The sequence below is a fragment of the Sarcophilus harrisii genome, chromosome 3 (assembly GCF_902635505.1).
Source record: "Sarcophilus harrisii chromosome 3, mSarHar1.11, whole genome shotgun sequence".
NCBI classification, from domain to species: Eukaryota; Metazoa; Chordata; class Mammalia; order Dasyuromorphia; family Dasyuridae; genus Sarcophilus; species Sarcophilus harrisii.
Window position 1 is genome coordinate 35,086,644 of NC_045428.1, and position 14,991 is coordinate 35,101,634.

A 14,991-nucleotide genomic window follows, 5' to 3' on the forward strand; every position below is an offset into this window, starting at 1 on the left:
GTTTTTTTTTTTCAGTTAGGGTTTTCTTTTTCTTTTTGTTCTATTGGGGGGATTATGAGAGAAGATAAAACCTTGTTAATTGGAAAAAAAATAAGTTAAAAAAGAGGGAAGTATTGTTTGTTTTCTTTTTTGCATTTGTATCTCCAATATGTAGTATAATGCCTAGACCATGTCAAAACTGGGCTTGATTAATTGATTATTTTATCCTCCCATCTCCTTCTACTTTGTAGCAAAAAGTCTAACTTTCTCCCATAAGTTAGTGGAGACCTGGAATATTTCTTTTAAAACCATTATCACTTCAGCTTCTTTTCAGAAAATATATATTTCTATTTTTAGAAATCTTTATTCTTCTTTTAAAATTTTTATTGATGCCTTTTAATTTACAATTTTTAAATTACCAATTTACAAATGATTTAAATGATCATCATCAATCCCATACTTCCCTGGCCTTCCCTTTGAACCCACCCTTGTAAAAAGAAATGTCTAAAAGTATATCCATCATTCTCATCCAGATGTCCTTTACCTCTTTAAAAATTTTCATTCATTCATCTATTCTTGAGGACCAAGACTCATCATTGTCAATAATTGGAATTTGGCTTCCTTTTAATGTTATTTTTGTTTACATGATTATAGTTATTATATATGCAATTTTCCTACTTTCTACTTACTCTATTATTCCATATTGGTGCCCATAAGTTTGATTATGTCTCTTGGAATACCTCCTTGTTTTCATGACCATCCTGAGGCACAATGATCATAGGTCATATCTCTACAGTTGGAAAGAATTTCTGAGGCCATGAAATCCACCCCTTCTCCATTTTTCAGATAAGGAAACTGAGGCTCAGGGAGTTGCAGAACTTATCCACTAAGCTAAGTGGCAGGACTTCAAACAATCCATCAATCAACATTTATCAAGCTTTTACAACATTCTAGGAACTGAGTAATTCTGGTGAAAAAAAAAACACCCAAAAAACCCAAAACCCAAAACCAAAAATGAAATGATCCTTGTCTTCAAAGAGCTTCTCTTTCTTGGGGGACACAACACATCCTCATGTAGATATTCCAAATCATCTGGCTCCTAAATCCCAAAACTTTCTATTACATCGTGTCCTTGTCTTCAAGAAAACAATCCTCATAGTTAGCTGCACCCTCACTTTGCTTCGTTCATCTTGTAAACGCTCTCTATTTTAAGAACATATTTCTTGGCTCAACCCTTTTCTCAGTGATAAGGTGGGGGTGGAGAAAAATAGTCACACTTGAACAGAGCGCCTTATTTCCTAGAGGCAGCTGGTTGCCAATTAAGGCAGGAATCCTGCAAAATAGCAGGTGGATATTTACCCACAAACAACAGGGTGCTAAGGAGACAGGGAAGGGCCCCCAAAAGGAAGTTATCACTACCAATAAAATAGGAAAAGGAACACTAGTCTTTTGAACTGAATAACTTCTTTCACCTTGCCTATTTGGTGGAAGGGACATCAAAGATTATCTAACACAAAACTTCTTATTCTACAGATGAGGGAACTGAGGTCTTGTATGGTGAAATAATAATAGCAATAACATTATTAACAAATAATAAAATGATATTAATAATATGATTGGTAATAATATTAATAATGATTAAAACACATTATATTTATTTCATTTGATCACCACAACTCTGTGGGATTGGCATTTTCTCTATTACCATTTCATTGATGAGAAAAATGAGACTGAAGCAATTTAAACGACTTGTCCAGAATCATACAGAAAATAAGAATCTGAAAAAAGGATTCGAATTTAGGTCCTTTTGATATGAAGTCTAGATCTATGCTACCTAATGATTTGCCTGGAGTAATACATATAATAAATGGCAGGATCAGAATTTAAGCCCAAATCTTTGGATCCCAGATCCATAATTCTCTCCAAATAACATAGCTGCTTCTCAAAGCAAACAAATAAACAAAAGACCAAAGTCTTGCCTTATCTTATGTTCTACTATTGTTAATGCTGTGATGTGAGAAGCACTTGTGGAGACTCAGCAGACTGATGAAATATATAATAAACACCTGGAACATTTTGCCAGCAGTTTTCCAAGGCTGTGTGAGCTGAACATTAGAATGGATATCTTTCAATAAGATTGGATTGGTATTCTTGTGAGATAAGAGGAAGACAAGTCTCTAAATCCTGGCAAGAAGGGCAAGGATAATGTTGCCATAGTATGATTCTTTTTTTGAAATTATAAGGATTGATTAGAGTACAGCTGGGGTAAGAGTTGGAAAACAGCAGTGTGCTGGTGTGTATGGGTATATCTGTCTTCCTTTCTCCTGCTCCTATTGGGATGATTAAACCTTTCAGAACCAGCCCAGCCTGAATTTTGGATACAGTGACTATTTTAGGAATCTGGGAATATCTTCAATGATCTACTGACACTTGGTTCATTCAATTGTGTTTTTAATCAAGTCTAACTCTTTGTGACCCTGTTTGGGATTTTCTCAGCAAATATACTGGAATAATTTGCTATTTCCTTCTCCAGCTCATGATATAGAAGATGAAATAGAGGCAAACAGGGGTAAATGGCTTCCCCCGGCTCACACAACTAGTAAGTATCTGACCCAGTTACCTTTGGGAGTGAGGATGGGGGAACAAAATAATCAAATCTTCCCCTAATTGGCCACATTCAGAATAATACAGTACAGAAAAGTGAGCCCCAGTATGAATAATGTGTGAGCTTATTGAGGAGGCTGCTTTTCTACTTATTAGCTCTTTCATTCAAGATGGTATTATTCCTAAGAAAAGGAATGTTGTATGTTATTTGTGAATAGTTGAAGACACTGAGATTATTTGGCTTGGAGAGTTGGGGGATTTAGTATCATACCAGTCTTTAGGTATTTGGAAGGCTGTTGGGAGAAGTAATCGATTACATGGTTTCTCTTTTGCTAGCAAGAAGAACTAGAAGCAGTGGGTATACATCGTAAAGAGGTAAATTTCAATTAATCAATATTTATTAAGTATTTATTATGTGCCAGCTACTGTGTAAAATGCTGGAAATTTAAGCTTCATGTAAATGTAATATACTATGTATTACTACCCTCAAGCTCTGGGCTTACACGGACCATATTTAATCCTTGTGGTAGACCCTAAATTCACTCTTTTCGGTTCATTTTGTCCTCACTCAGAGTTTCCAATGGAAAATTTCAAAATAGAGTTTATATATAGGTCTTCACAGACACGAGTGCCTCTGTTAGCACTCAAGGTTAGAACGAGGTGGTTGTGATCCATAATTGCCTAGTTGATAAATTTGTCCCCAGTATTCAGGAGATATCCTTAATCCTTTATACATTTTTCTTAGGAATGTATCTCACCCTTTGTAAGTAAAGCCCTAGAGACTGATCTCCCTATAACCTCATTGAGTTGATTAGGTGTGCTCATAAGGAAATGTTTCTGTATCACTGGAGTCATTTAAAAGTGGAATTGGTGGTAGAATTAAGTGGTATTAGAGATTCCTATTCCTCACTCTCCCTTCTCCAACTGAAGGCCTTCAAGCAGAGGCTGGATTGAATGCTATGCTTTAAGATGTCCTCACCAATTCTGAGATTTTGAATCCTTAGTTTTGTGATATAGAATCTATTCATTTTCTAGAAGAGGTACTTGAGAATGGTAAGAAATGGTCAATGAGAATATAAAAGTTTTCTGAGAATTGTTGGGTTTGAAAAGAAAAGCTTAAAAAAATTGTGGACCTAATAATTAGACCCAAATATTTTAGTATAAAGAAGAAAAAAGTAGATTGGAAGAGAAACTATTGAATTCTCTTATATAAAAATTGTTTTGAAAATGCACATTATATTTAACAAAATAGAAATAAAATTGCCTTATTTGTAATCCCTCTGAAAATCTTATTTTCTTGGTTTTAAAAATTAAAAACCTTTTTATTGATGCTATTTTTTCTTTTCTTTTTTGCAGTTGTCAATACCTACTAATTCATTCTACCTCTCATCCTGCAACTCTATTACCAAAAAAACCATATCCAAGTAATCAAATCGGCATTACATTGACTATTTGAAAGTCCATGACGTCTTTTGCAACTATAGTGGATTCACCTCTGGACCAGAGTGAGAAGATATCATTAATCATTGCAAATGATGACTGACTACTTTATCAGTCAGAGCTTTTAAGTCATTCAAAGTCATCTTCTTTTCCATTATTGTGGTCACTGTGTAGATTGTTCTCCAAGGTCTGTTTACTTTGCATCAGTTCTTACAAATCATCCTAAATTGCTCTGAATTCTTGGGAGTTGTTCATGATTGAGAAATAGCATCATCTTAGCTCCTGGATCCTGCATCTGGATTAGCCCAAAGCAGTTTAAGATTCTCCTTGAGAGAGAGACCATGGTGAGCTTTGTTCTTTGACCATCATTGATTTAGTCCACAACTCAATTAGGGCTTTGTCAAAGCAAAATTGGGAAGTGAATAAAATTAATTTGGGGACTTTTCTGAACTCCTTTTCTCTTTTATCTCCCCTCTTCACATCCTACCCAGGTTTCCAATACATACTTCATTATTTCCCTTAGTTGGAGATAAAAAAATTATTATTTTCTATTGAATGATAATAAAATATTAGCAAATAATGCAGAAGGTTTGACAAACATCAGGAAATGTTCGTAGTTATAAGGAGTCTCTTCTAAGCTTAGGCTGCATTCATAACAATTCTTCCCCTTCTCAATTTCTCTTTCCTCACTTTCTTCTCTTTCCTTCACTTTCCAGGACTCCCAAACTGGGAATGGGGAATGTTTCTTCTCTGCTGATGAATGTAGCCTGCCTTCTGGGAAGTTAATATCCAGTTTATCCCCAAGCTGATAACTGTATTCTACAAGAGTGAGATTACTGGGTCTTTGGAATCAGAACACTCAGGTTTGAATTCCAGATTGACTATTCTTTTATGCTATTGGGAAAGTCCATTAGCCTTTCTGTGCCTCAATTTTCTCATCTGCAAAAGGAAGACTTTTGAGTTTGATATTGGTTCACAGTCAGAGGACTTGGAAATCAGAGGACCTAGAATGAAATCCTGTCTCTGCTGTTACTCCTTATGGAACTTTGGATAAATCATTTGCCGTCTCTCTATCTCAGTTTCCTTGTCTGTAAAAAAAAGGGGGGGTTAGATTAGAAGGTCTCTGAGGTTCCTTCCAGTTTTCTATCTCTGAATCATATGGTTCAATTCAAGAAGCTCTGGCTCTTGGGGTGAGGGAGAATTTAAATCACCCTGAAAGCTGCAGGATTCTAGGACTATGGCACTGTGAAAGGCAGCTGATGTAGACAAGGCCTCCCTGAAGTTGAACAATTTTTCTAAGTGAATTGAAAAGAGCAACTGCCATGTTCATGTTGAGTTTTAGTGAAATGAAAGAAAAATGAACTGGAAAGGAAACATCCTTTGATTGTCTTTGAAAGATGGTACAAGGTAGGTATCTAGAAGGAGGAGGTTGGGTATATATATAATCCTATATCTGCTGTTACTTATATATATATATACTATCTATGGTTTTACTTTGTTAATAGTATTTCGAGAGGGAGGGCAGGAGAGTTGAGGGAACAGAAAAAGGCTTCCATTAGAAAATGAATCTGTTTCTTAAAGAAGAGAAGGGGTCATTGAGACAAAAGTGAGAAGGGAGATTATTCCAGGTACAGAGCATGGCTAGAGTGCCAAGAGTCAGCAATTAAAAGAAGAGGCATGATTGATTAAGGTAAGGATAGGGATAAGAATTGTGATTTTATTGGTATGGGAAGCCTCTGGATGAGGAAAACTCCTTTATTAATGCAGAGCACCACAATCTCTGCACTTAGACTTAGAGAGTTTCCTGAGAGCCTTAAGAAGTTAATATCTTGAGGTAGCTAGGTGGTGTAGCGGATAGAACACCAGCCCTGAAGTCAATAGGACCTGAATTCAAATGTGACCTCAGACACTTAATACTTCCTAGCTCTTTGACTCTGGATAAGTCTGGGTCTTATTATCCTGACTGGTAAGGATCTTAAGTCAGGGTAAGTCACTTAAGCCCAATTGCCTCAGGAAAAAAAAAAGTTAATATCTTGCCCACAATCACACAAAGGAATCCAATCAATCAATAAACATGTATCATTACCTACTATGTGTCACACACTGTGTTAAGTTCTAGGATACAAAAAGAGACAAGATAGTCTCTTCCCTCTTGCAGCTTACATTGTAATGGGGAAGACAACAAGCAAACAAATATACACAGAGCAAGCTTTACACAAAATAAATAGAAAATTATTAACAGAGGGAAGCTACTAAAATTAAGAGGGGTTGGGAAGGCTTGCTGTAGGAGGTGAGATTTTAATTGGGATCAAAGGAAGCTAAAGAGGTCAATAGTATGAATGGGGGGAGGGAGAGCATTCCAGGAAAGAGAAACAGCCCAGAGCTGAGACGAGCAGGGTCTTGTTCATGGAACAGCCAGGAGGCTGGTGACACTGGATCACATTTTGGGGGAGAGAGGATCCCAGGCTGGAGCTCTACTCCTGCTTGTTGATTAATTCACTAAGTGCTTAAGTGGGGCTATGACTTGCCCAGCTCATTTGAAAAGAAAAATAAAATCAAAGGAACACAGAAGTATTGAGTACTGGTGAGAGAGTCTGTAGAAATGCCTTTTTCATATTTTGACTTAAAAGGAAAATCTTTTTTAAAAAAGCTTTTTTTTTTCCCCCAGCAATTTCTTGAGGTACACATTTAGCAGGCTAAATCATTGCCATCCTTTCTATAGAATGTTAAATTGACTGCTCCCTTGGTAAAGAAACATTTTTGCAAAGCATCAATGAGTGAAGGGTGTAATATCTGTTAAGCTTAGAAGGCCATTTATTGGGGGATAATCAATTTCCTGGTGATCCTCTGAAAAGAGCTCTCCAGAGCCTTGGGGGAGAGAGAACTGTTTCTCTATTTTCCTTCCCACTTCTTCCCTCAGGTTGGGCTGATTTCACAGAGAAGCAAGTTTTGTTCAGAGAAAGATTCTGCAGCCTTTGGTGAATGTACAGACTTCTCAGTAATTTCAATCATCACCCAAGGGACCATTAGTGCCTATTGCCCAGCTATGAACACATACTCATGTACATAGACCATTACCTCCACTTGGCTTCAGCCATGACCACAAAGCTGGTTCTTTACTCATTGCAAATATCACTAAACATGAACATGGTGGAAGTGCTGAAGATCATAGATCTCATTCTCCTTCCTTTCTTAAGTGAACAGTCTTTAAGAGGGAAGCAGGGAACAGTAATGCTAGAAGAAATTGATTCCTAAATCCTGTTATGGGAGTATCAATAGACCTTATACATTTGGTACTAAGTATTAAGACAAAGAGAGAGAGAGACACATAGAGAGAGGCAGAGAGAGAGAAAGAGAGAGAGAAAGAAAGGAGACAGACACACACACACAGACAGAAAGAGGAGGGAGACAGACAGATGGACATACACATATAGAGACACAGAGAGAAGGGAGACAGAGACAGAGAAAGGGGGGGAGAAGGAGGAGGAGGAGGGAGGGAGAGAGAGGAGGGAGGGAGGCAGAGAGAGAGACAGAGAGACAAAGACAGAGACAGAGAGAGAAGGAGGGAGGGAGGGAGAGAAGGAGAAGGGTGGAGTGTGATGAGTGAGTGGGTCACAATTTCTCCTTTGACAATTGATCTGCTACTGGAAAAGGGACAATGCAGTATCTTTTCATTAGCTATATTAGAGATGAGGAGGGGACTTACTTTGCTTTATTTCCTTTCCTTTTCTTGTTTTACAAATGGAAAAAAAAAAACTGAGACCAATTGGAAAGGGCTGACCTATTCAAAGTCATTTAGCTGTAGAAGTGACCTTAGACCTGAAGCTCAGCCCACACCTGTTCCACTTATTTCACTAAGTGCACACACACCTGCTCTTGATGCATAAGTACATGTGATTGACAGGGTTCCTTCTTCTTGGAGACTTGGTTCTGTTTTGAGTTAAGAACTGGGGAGAGAAAAGGAGATGGATTCTTGGTCCTCTAGAAGGCATAATGTTAGTGACTGATGGGACCCAATCTATGTTCTCTTGGTTTTTGGTCTGGACCTTTGATTTCATTAGTATGGGGAACTCCCATGGTGGAAATGACATCCAGTGAAGATCAACAATGAACCTCTCTCTACTTTTTGGTATTAGAGAGTGGCCTGAGCCCATATAGGTGTTATGTTCCTGCATGTGACCTTCTGTTTCTTACTTCTGGTATCTTTTTCCAGGCTGCCTTTTCTGCTTGTAGCACTCCCCTGCCTCACCTTGACCTCTTGGAACCCTTCTCTCCCCACAAAGCTCAGCCTAAATGCCACACCCTCAATGAGTGACCAATTCTACCTATTATTAGTGTTCCCCTGAAATGATATAATCCATATGTTTTTCATTACTTCTCTGTGTACATGTTCCCCTCCCCCCATAAAATTTCCATGAAGGTGGGGGCTATTTTCAGTAATGTCTTTGCACTTATTATCATGCCTGGTACATACTAGCTGCTATTAAATGCTTACTAAATTGAATTATGTTAGATGTGTCAGAGGTAGGGCATCTTCCGATCTCAACGATGATCCCTTTCCACTCTACTGTGCCTCCTTTCTCCTCTTAGATTGAGCTTGAAAATAAAAATCAAAACCAGAGTAGCATTTTCTCAAGCTTGTGTACTGAACCTCTCCGTTGCTGGAGTAAATCACCGTTAGTAAAAGTATGGTGGGGCTGGAAATTAGCCCTGTCCTGAGACATGTCCCTCTTCTTCTTCCCCTCCCATTAACACAAGAACCTAATTTTCTAACATGGTCTGTTTATAACATTTATTCATGACAATAGAATATTAAAACCACATTCTAAAGCCATAAATATTGTGTGCCACGCTTTCCCATGGCATTCCATAGCTGCCGTCCTTTGTTACAACTGGGCACAGAATTACAAGTACCGTGCATGAAATTTCATATGCCCTTTAATTTTTTTTATCTCTTCATTTGCATGCATATATTTTATAATCATTCATTCTGGTAATAAAACCCACAGGATTTTAAATTGAACCGAAGTCCCAGATGCTTTAAAAGAATTTATGTTGCATAATTGTGCTGGCTTGCCTGAAAACAAACAATGATATATGGCTGAAATATTCTCCCCGGGAGATGAGTCAGATCCTTCCTCATGGCTGAAAATTTGCCTGGTTCTTGAGGACCAACTTGCATCATCTCATCTATTGTGAGAGGGCAAGATATAGCTCCCACAAAAGGGTGACAGGGCAAATGATAGATCTAAGGAAAGGATTTTTTTCTTTTGTCAAGGGAAAGCTGGTTCCCTTATTCTATTCCTATCTGTTCTTTAGAATGATGGAATCTCAGATCACTAAGGTCTTGATGAGTATTTTCTTTTCAGAAAATTCAGACTCTCACCAGTTCTCTGTATAATTTCAATGAGTTGAGCTAACTGGTGTCATGCCCCCACCCGTACTGATTGCTTTGGCTGACTGAGGATGACTGGCTAGACATGATGTTGAGGGCTCAAGTCAGTATCTGCCCATAAATGATGACGAAGGCTCATTGGTGACATATAGTACCTCCAACATGACACATTTTGCTGGGAATCAGTCTGTATAGTGCAGGAGGGTGGGGAACATGGTACAAAGTCTTTAAAACGGATAATAACAAGACCATCAACCAATTGGCCAAGTGAGCTCAGAGAATTACAAAAATTCAGTGGGTTTGGGATGGATTCCATGGAGCTTGTAAGTGATATAGCTTCCATCTGCTTTTTAAACTTCTGTCACTTGTGGAAGGCAGTTGAGCCTTAACCAGAACTAACATACTTGTTTATCTGATTTTTTTTTTTTTTTTGGTGGAGAGTGGGGGAGGTATTGGGCACAGGTTTTCTTTGGTATAGGGAAATTCCAGTGTGGAGACTCCCTTTACCAAAACAAATCAGACCCTGCTATAAAACTTAAAGATTTTGGTTCTCATGCTGGTTCTGAAAGTATCTTCTGAGATGTTGATGGGCAGGGGCTGCTGCATTCAGTTCTGTTAAGAGAAACCAACGTGTTGGATACTCAGTATAACATTGTAATGCTGAGCATTACAGTTGATGCTTCTTGGTTAGTTTGTATCTCTGTAGTAGCTGGGGTTCAGTAGAGCTGAAAGGAAGATGTCTATATGGACAAAATGGAAGAGTGAGCATTTGAAATGATGTCCTTTGACTACTGTGCAATGTTGCTTCTGCTTATGTTCTCTTATGTGTCTTCATGGGATCAGAGAATATTTCAATTTTTGAGGAAGACTATAAGAAGAGGATTGTAGAAGAAACTGAGAGTCAAAATTACATTAGAATATTAGCTTCTTGAGAGCACATTTTTACTTTTTTTTTTTTTTTAAGTATCCTTGGCCAGTCAGGAAATCAGTCCACAAACATTTAATATGTGCCCTACTATGTGCCAGATACTATATTAAGCACTGAGGATGGAAAAAAAAAGGGGGGCAAAACCAAAACTTGGTCTTAAGAACCTCATAGTCCAATGGGAGACATGGCATGCAAACAATTTGGGAGAAACTAGATTAAATTAGGAGTTGTCTTAGGATGTTAAGCTTGGGGATAACTGGGAGTTGTTTTTTTTTTTTTTTTTTTTTGCAAAAGATTGATTGGGATTTGAAGGATATCAGAGAAGTCAGGCAGGGGAAAGGTCCAGGAATGGAGAGTAGTCAGTGAAAATGCTTGGCATTTTCCATCAGCAGATGGAGTGTGTCACTGGATGGCAGAGTACATACTGGTACATGCGAAGTGCTTAATAAGTGCTTGCTTGATTGATGTATGGCTTGTTTAAAATATTTTTATTATAATATTTAATCAATTAAGCATGTTAAGTTCAATGTCTTCTCTGTGTCTCATTTTGAACTTCTGTGCATTTTAAAAAATGCTTCATTGATGTTTTTCTTCCTTTTCTTTTTTTGTAGATCATGATTAATATCCTCCCCCCTCTCCCATTTTCCTTCTCCTATCCTCCAAATAAATAATTCCTCCATAGTCAAGTAAAACAAGTCCATTCCCAAGAGGGCACATGCCTCATTCTGTATAATGAATCCATTACTTCTCTATTAGGAGGTGGATAAAATACTCCATAAACTGTCTTTGAAATCATGGTTGGCCATTGTATCGATCAGAGAGTTTGAGTCTTTCAGAGTCACTTTGTGATCTTGAAGTCTTTGCAATGTGGTAGTAGTTGTAGAAATTGTTCTGGTTCTGCTCACTTCACTCCGTATCAGTTCATAAAGTCTTTCAGAATTCTCTGTGACCAATTATGTAGTTTTAGAGCTGCAAGTAACTTTTAATTCCCATTTCTTTTTCTGATAGATATGGTATGTATGTAGAAAGGTGAAATAATTGGCTCATGATCATTCACTCATTTATTTAGTGGCAGAATGGGGGTATATATCTCAGACATACCTGTGTTTAATTTAATTAATGCCCTTTAAATTACAATCATCTCTTAAAAGAAACTGATTTTGGAAGATTAAATCCCATTTACAAGCATGCTACAGCCAATTTTTGAGGTTTTCAAAGTTAAACCTCCAGGAAAAACTTCAAGAAACCATTTTTTTTCTTTTAGGTCCACTAAAAATTCAAATGTTCAAACTCTCTTTTGATTGAATTAGAGCTTTAATTTAAAATTTCGTTTGAAATTTCCTCTCTCCTTAGGTTGCCATCATTTATTTAAAAGCATATCTGTGCAAACTCTTTTCATTTCAGGGAGGATCATTCATATCATTCTGTATTTGTTCAGAGTAATTTTTTTCCCTGGGTCTTCAAAGCCCTGTAGTATTGATGTTGGCATCCTTGAATTGTCTAATTATCAGTGTTTCTGATCAATGGTTACTTTGTGTTCATGTCCTTCTTGTCTTCTAAAACAATTTCCTTAAGTTTCTATGATTACATGATTGAAGAGGAAGCTTTGCCCATAAATCTATAAGAAGTTATGTTCTGATGAATAAGGTGCCTTTGTTAATATTAGATAGAATGACAGTTAATGCCTGTGTCTATTTCTTTAATAGACTAAATTTCTTTAAGTCTAAACCTCATTTTTAATATACTACTCTATTATATCATCAAGAAGATGGTGATTTTACTATTGCTTCTATTTTAATGCATCAAGGATCTGGGATTTCCTCAATGAAAGTTGTTGTGTTCAAGTATTTGAAGGACTGTCATAGGAAAGAGAGATTAAATTTGGTCTGTTTGGTCCCAGAGGACAGATCTGGTAGTTATAAATTGATGCAACAGAAAACATTTTTAAGGTTCCTTTATAACAACAAAAATTATGAAAAATGGAATGGGCTGCTTGGAGATTGGTGGGCTCTCCTTCCTTGGACATCCTTAAGTAGAATCCAGATAGCCACTTATTGGGAATGTTATAGTAGGAATTCTTATGGGATATGAGTTGGACTAGATGGCCACTGAGGAACTTCCCAATCATCTAATTCTGTGATGCTTTCCATTGATGCAGGAAACTCTTCCATGCCTTATTAGAGAGTGTTCTGGAACTTTGATGGCCAAACCCAAATTCATCACTTGCTGACCAACCTTCTGGTAATGAGCCTCTGAATTAAATTAGACTAGTTCAAGGATGACAAACAGCAAGTTCATTTTCTCTAAACTCTTCCAGCTTGGCAGGACCTGCTAGATCTTGTGCACCAAGGTCATGGTCTTTGAAAACGCAAGGTCTTTGCCATTGCTGAGTTTAGGGATTAAATCTGATTCATGAAGGTGAAAGACCCTTATGCATATGAATTTATCACACTCCCACTATTTGCATAAGGTTCACTTTTCATGTCTGTATAGATTTATTTCTGAATCTCTTGCCTCTCATGTTCTCTCTCCATTTCTGTTCTTATGCCTCTTTCACTGTCATCATCCTACCCCCTTATGGATGTCAACAGAAACATTTTCAATGGATATAATTTCTCACTGAAATCATTCTTTTGTATGTTGAGATGTGTGTGTACCTATAAAGTATAATCAAAGTGATTCAACAATAAAAGATACTGTAAAAGGGCATGGAAATGTCCTTGCCTTTGCTTTCTGGTCTCAAAAATCAATCTCATTAAATGCTTCAAGACTTCCTCCTTCCTGTTGCTCTTCTCTTGGCCTCCACATTGCCGCTTCTATTGCTATTATTTTTAAATATGCTAATCAATCAAACAATACATGCTTAAGATCCTCAAGTATCATGTGATATGCTATGTTAGCAGCAGGGAGGGATATAAAGATAGAAAATCACCTAAGTTCCTTCAATCTTGGTTTTCTCATCTGTATAATAGAGATGTAATGGAACCTCCCTCACAGGATTGATCAAATGAGATAACAAATAGAGGTCTTTTCAATACTGAGATGCTGGTCTTCCTGAGTTTTCTGATATCCTTCAAGCTCCAGAAAAAAATCACATCTTTTACAGGAAGCCTTTCCTTTTTTAATCTCTTTTAATTCTAGTGCCTTCTTTCTGTTGATCATCTCCACTGTCCTGTACATAGCTTGTTTGCCCAGATTTATTTGATTATTCTCTGCTCCATTAGATTGTGAGCTCCCCAAGGGCAGGGGCACTTGTTATTCTTTGTAAGTGAGAGGTATTTGGTACAGTGCCTGGAATATAGTAGGCATTTAATCAATGCTTATTGACTGACTGACTAGTGTGAATTTCTTTTCAGGTCCCAATTGGTTTAAATGGCTGTTGAAGTCCCTTCCCACACTAAACTTCTATAATTTTGATCCCTTCCCTATGGGACTTTGTTGTTTAGTAGTGGAGTTTAGATAGTAATTCATAAATGGTTAATTAAACAATTTAAAGTAACAAATGCTAAGCACCAAAGAGATAATACAGGCATCTGCTTAGGAAGCAAAGGCATCTAGATGACATAATGGATAGAACTTTGGGTTTGGAATCAAGAAGACCAGAATGTAAATCCAATCTCATAGATTTACTGGATTGTGATTCTGAGCAAGTTATTTCAACACAGTCTGCCTCAATTTCTCCATCTGTAAAATGGCGAGAAGAATAGCACCTACAATCCAGGAGTATCATCAAGAGAAAATGAATTACATTTGTGGCATTTTGCAAAACTTAAAGCACAATACTGCTATTATTATTATTATTATTACCTATAAGTTAACAAACATTTAGTAAGCACATACTATGTGCCAATCACAATACTAAGTGCTGAAATCAAAAGAGTTATTTATACTTTATAAACCTTTTCCTACATTGTTTTGTTTGTATTGCCTACATTTCCCTCTGTGTTCCTCCCTTTCTCCTCTCCCAGGAAACCATTTCATATAACAACAACAACAAAATTAAAGAATAAAAGAAAAAGAAAAAGAAAAAGAAGAAAGACAATCAGTGGAATCTATCAATACATTGGAAAAATCTGAAACTATATGGAATATTACATACCCATGAATCATCTACCTTTGCAATGGAGTAGTAGATACTGCTATCTATTTATCCATTTATACCTATCTATCTATCTATGTTATATATTTATACATCACTCCATTGCCCCCAGGAAGACCCACGATTTGATTTCTATTTCTTTTTGGATGGCAATTGTCAATTTTACTTGTGCAAAAATCTCTACATTTTAGACAATGGAAATACTTTTATACTTTTGTGGGCTCTTTGGAGAGATGGTGAATAGAGAGCTAGCCTGGAAACAGGAAGATTTCAGTTTAGAGCCTGCCTTTGAAAATACATTCTCATTGTATGACTGGGAGATTCCTCAACTTTTTCATTCTCTAGGAATCTATGACTCTAATTTGCAGAGAAGATTTCTACCTGGGTTGGAAAAGGGAGTCTCCTCAATAAAGAATTTCCTATAGAAATAAAATCATAGGTTCAGTCTCTGTCCCTATGATTCATAGCCATGTGGTATTAATGATTAAAAATGCTATTTTTTTTTAAAAAGATGAGCCTTTGTTTCTGAGAAAAGCTTGGAATCAT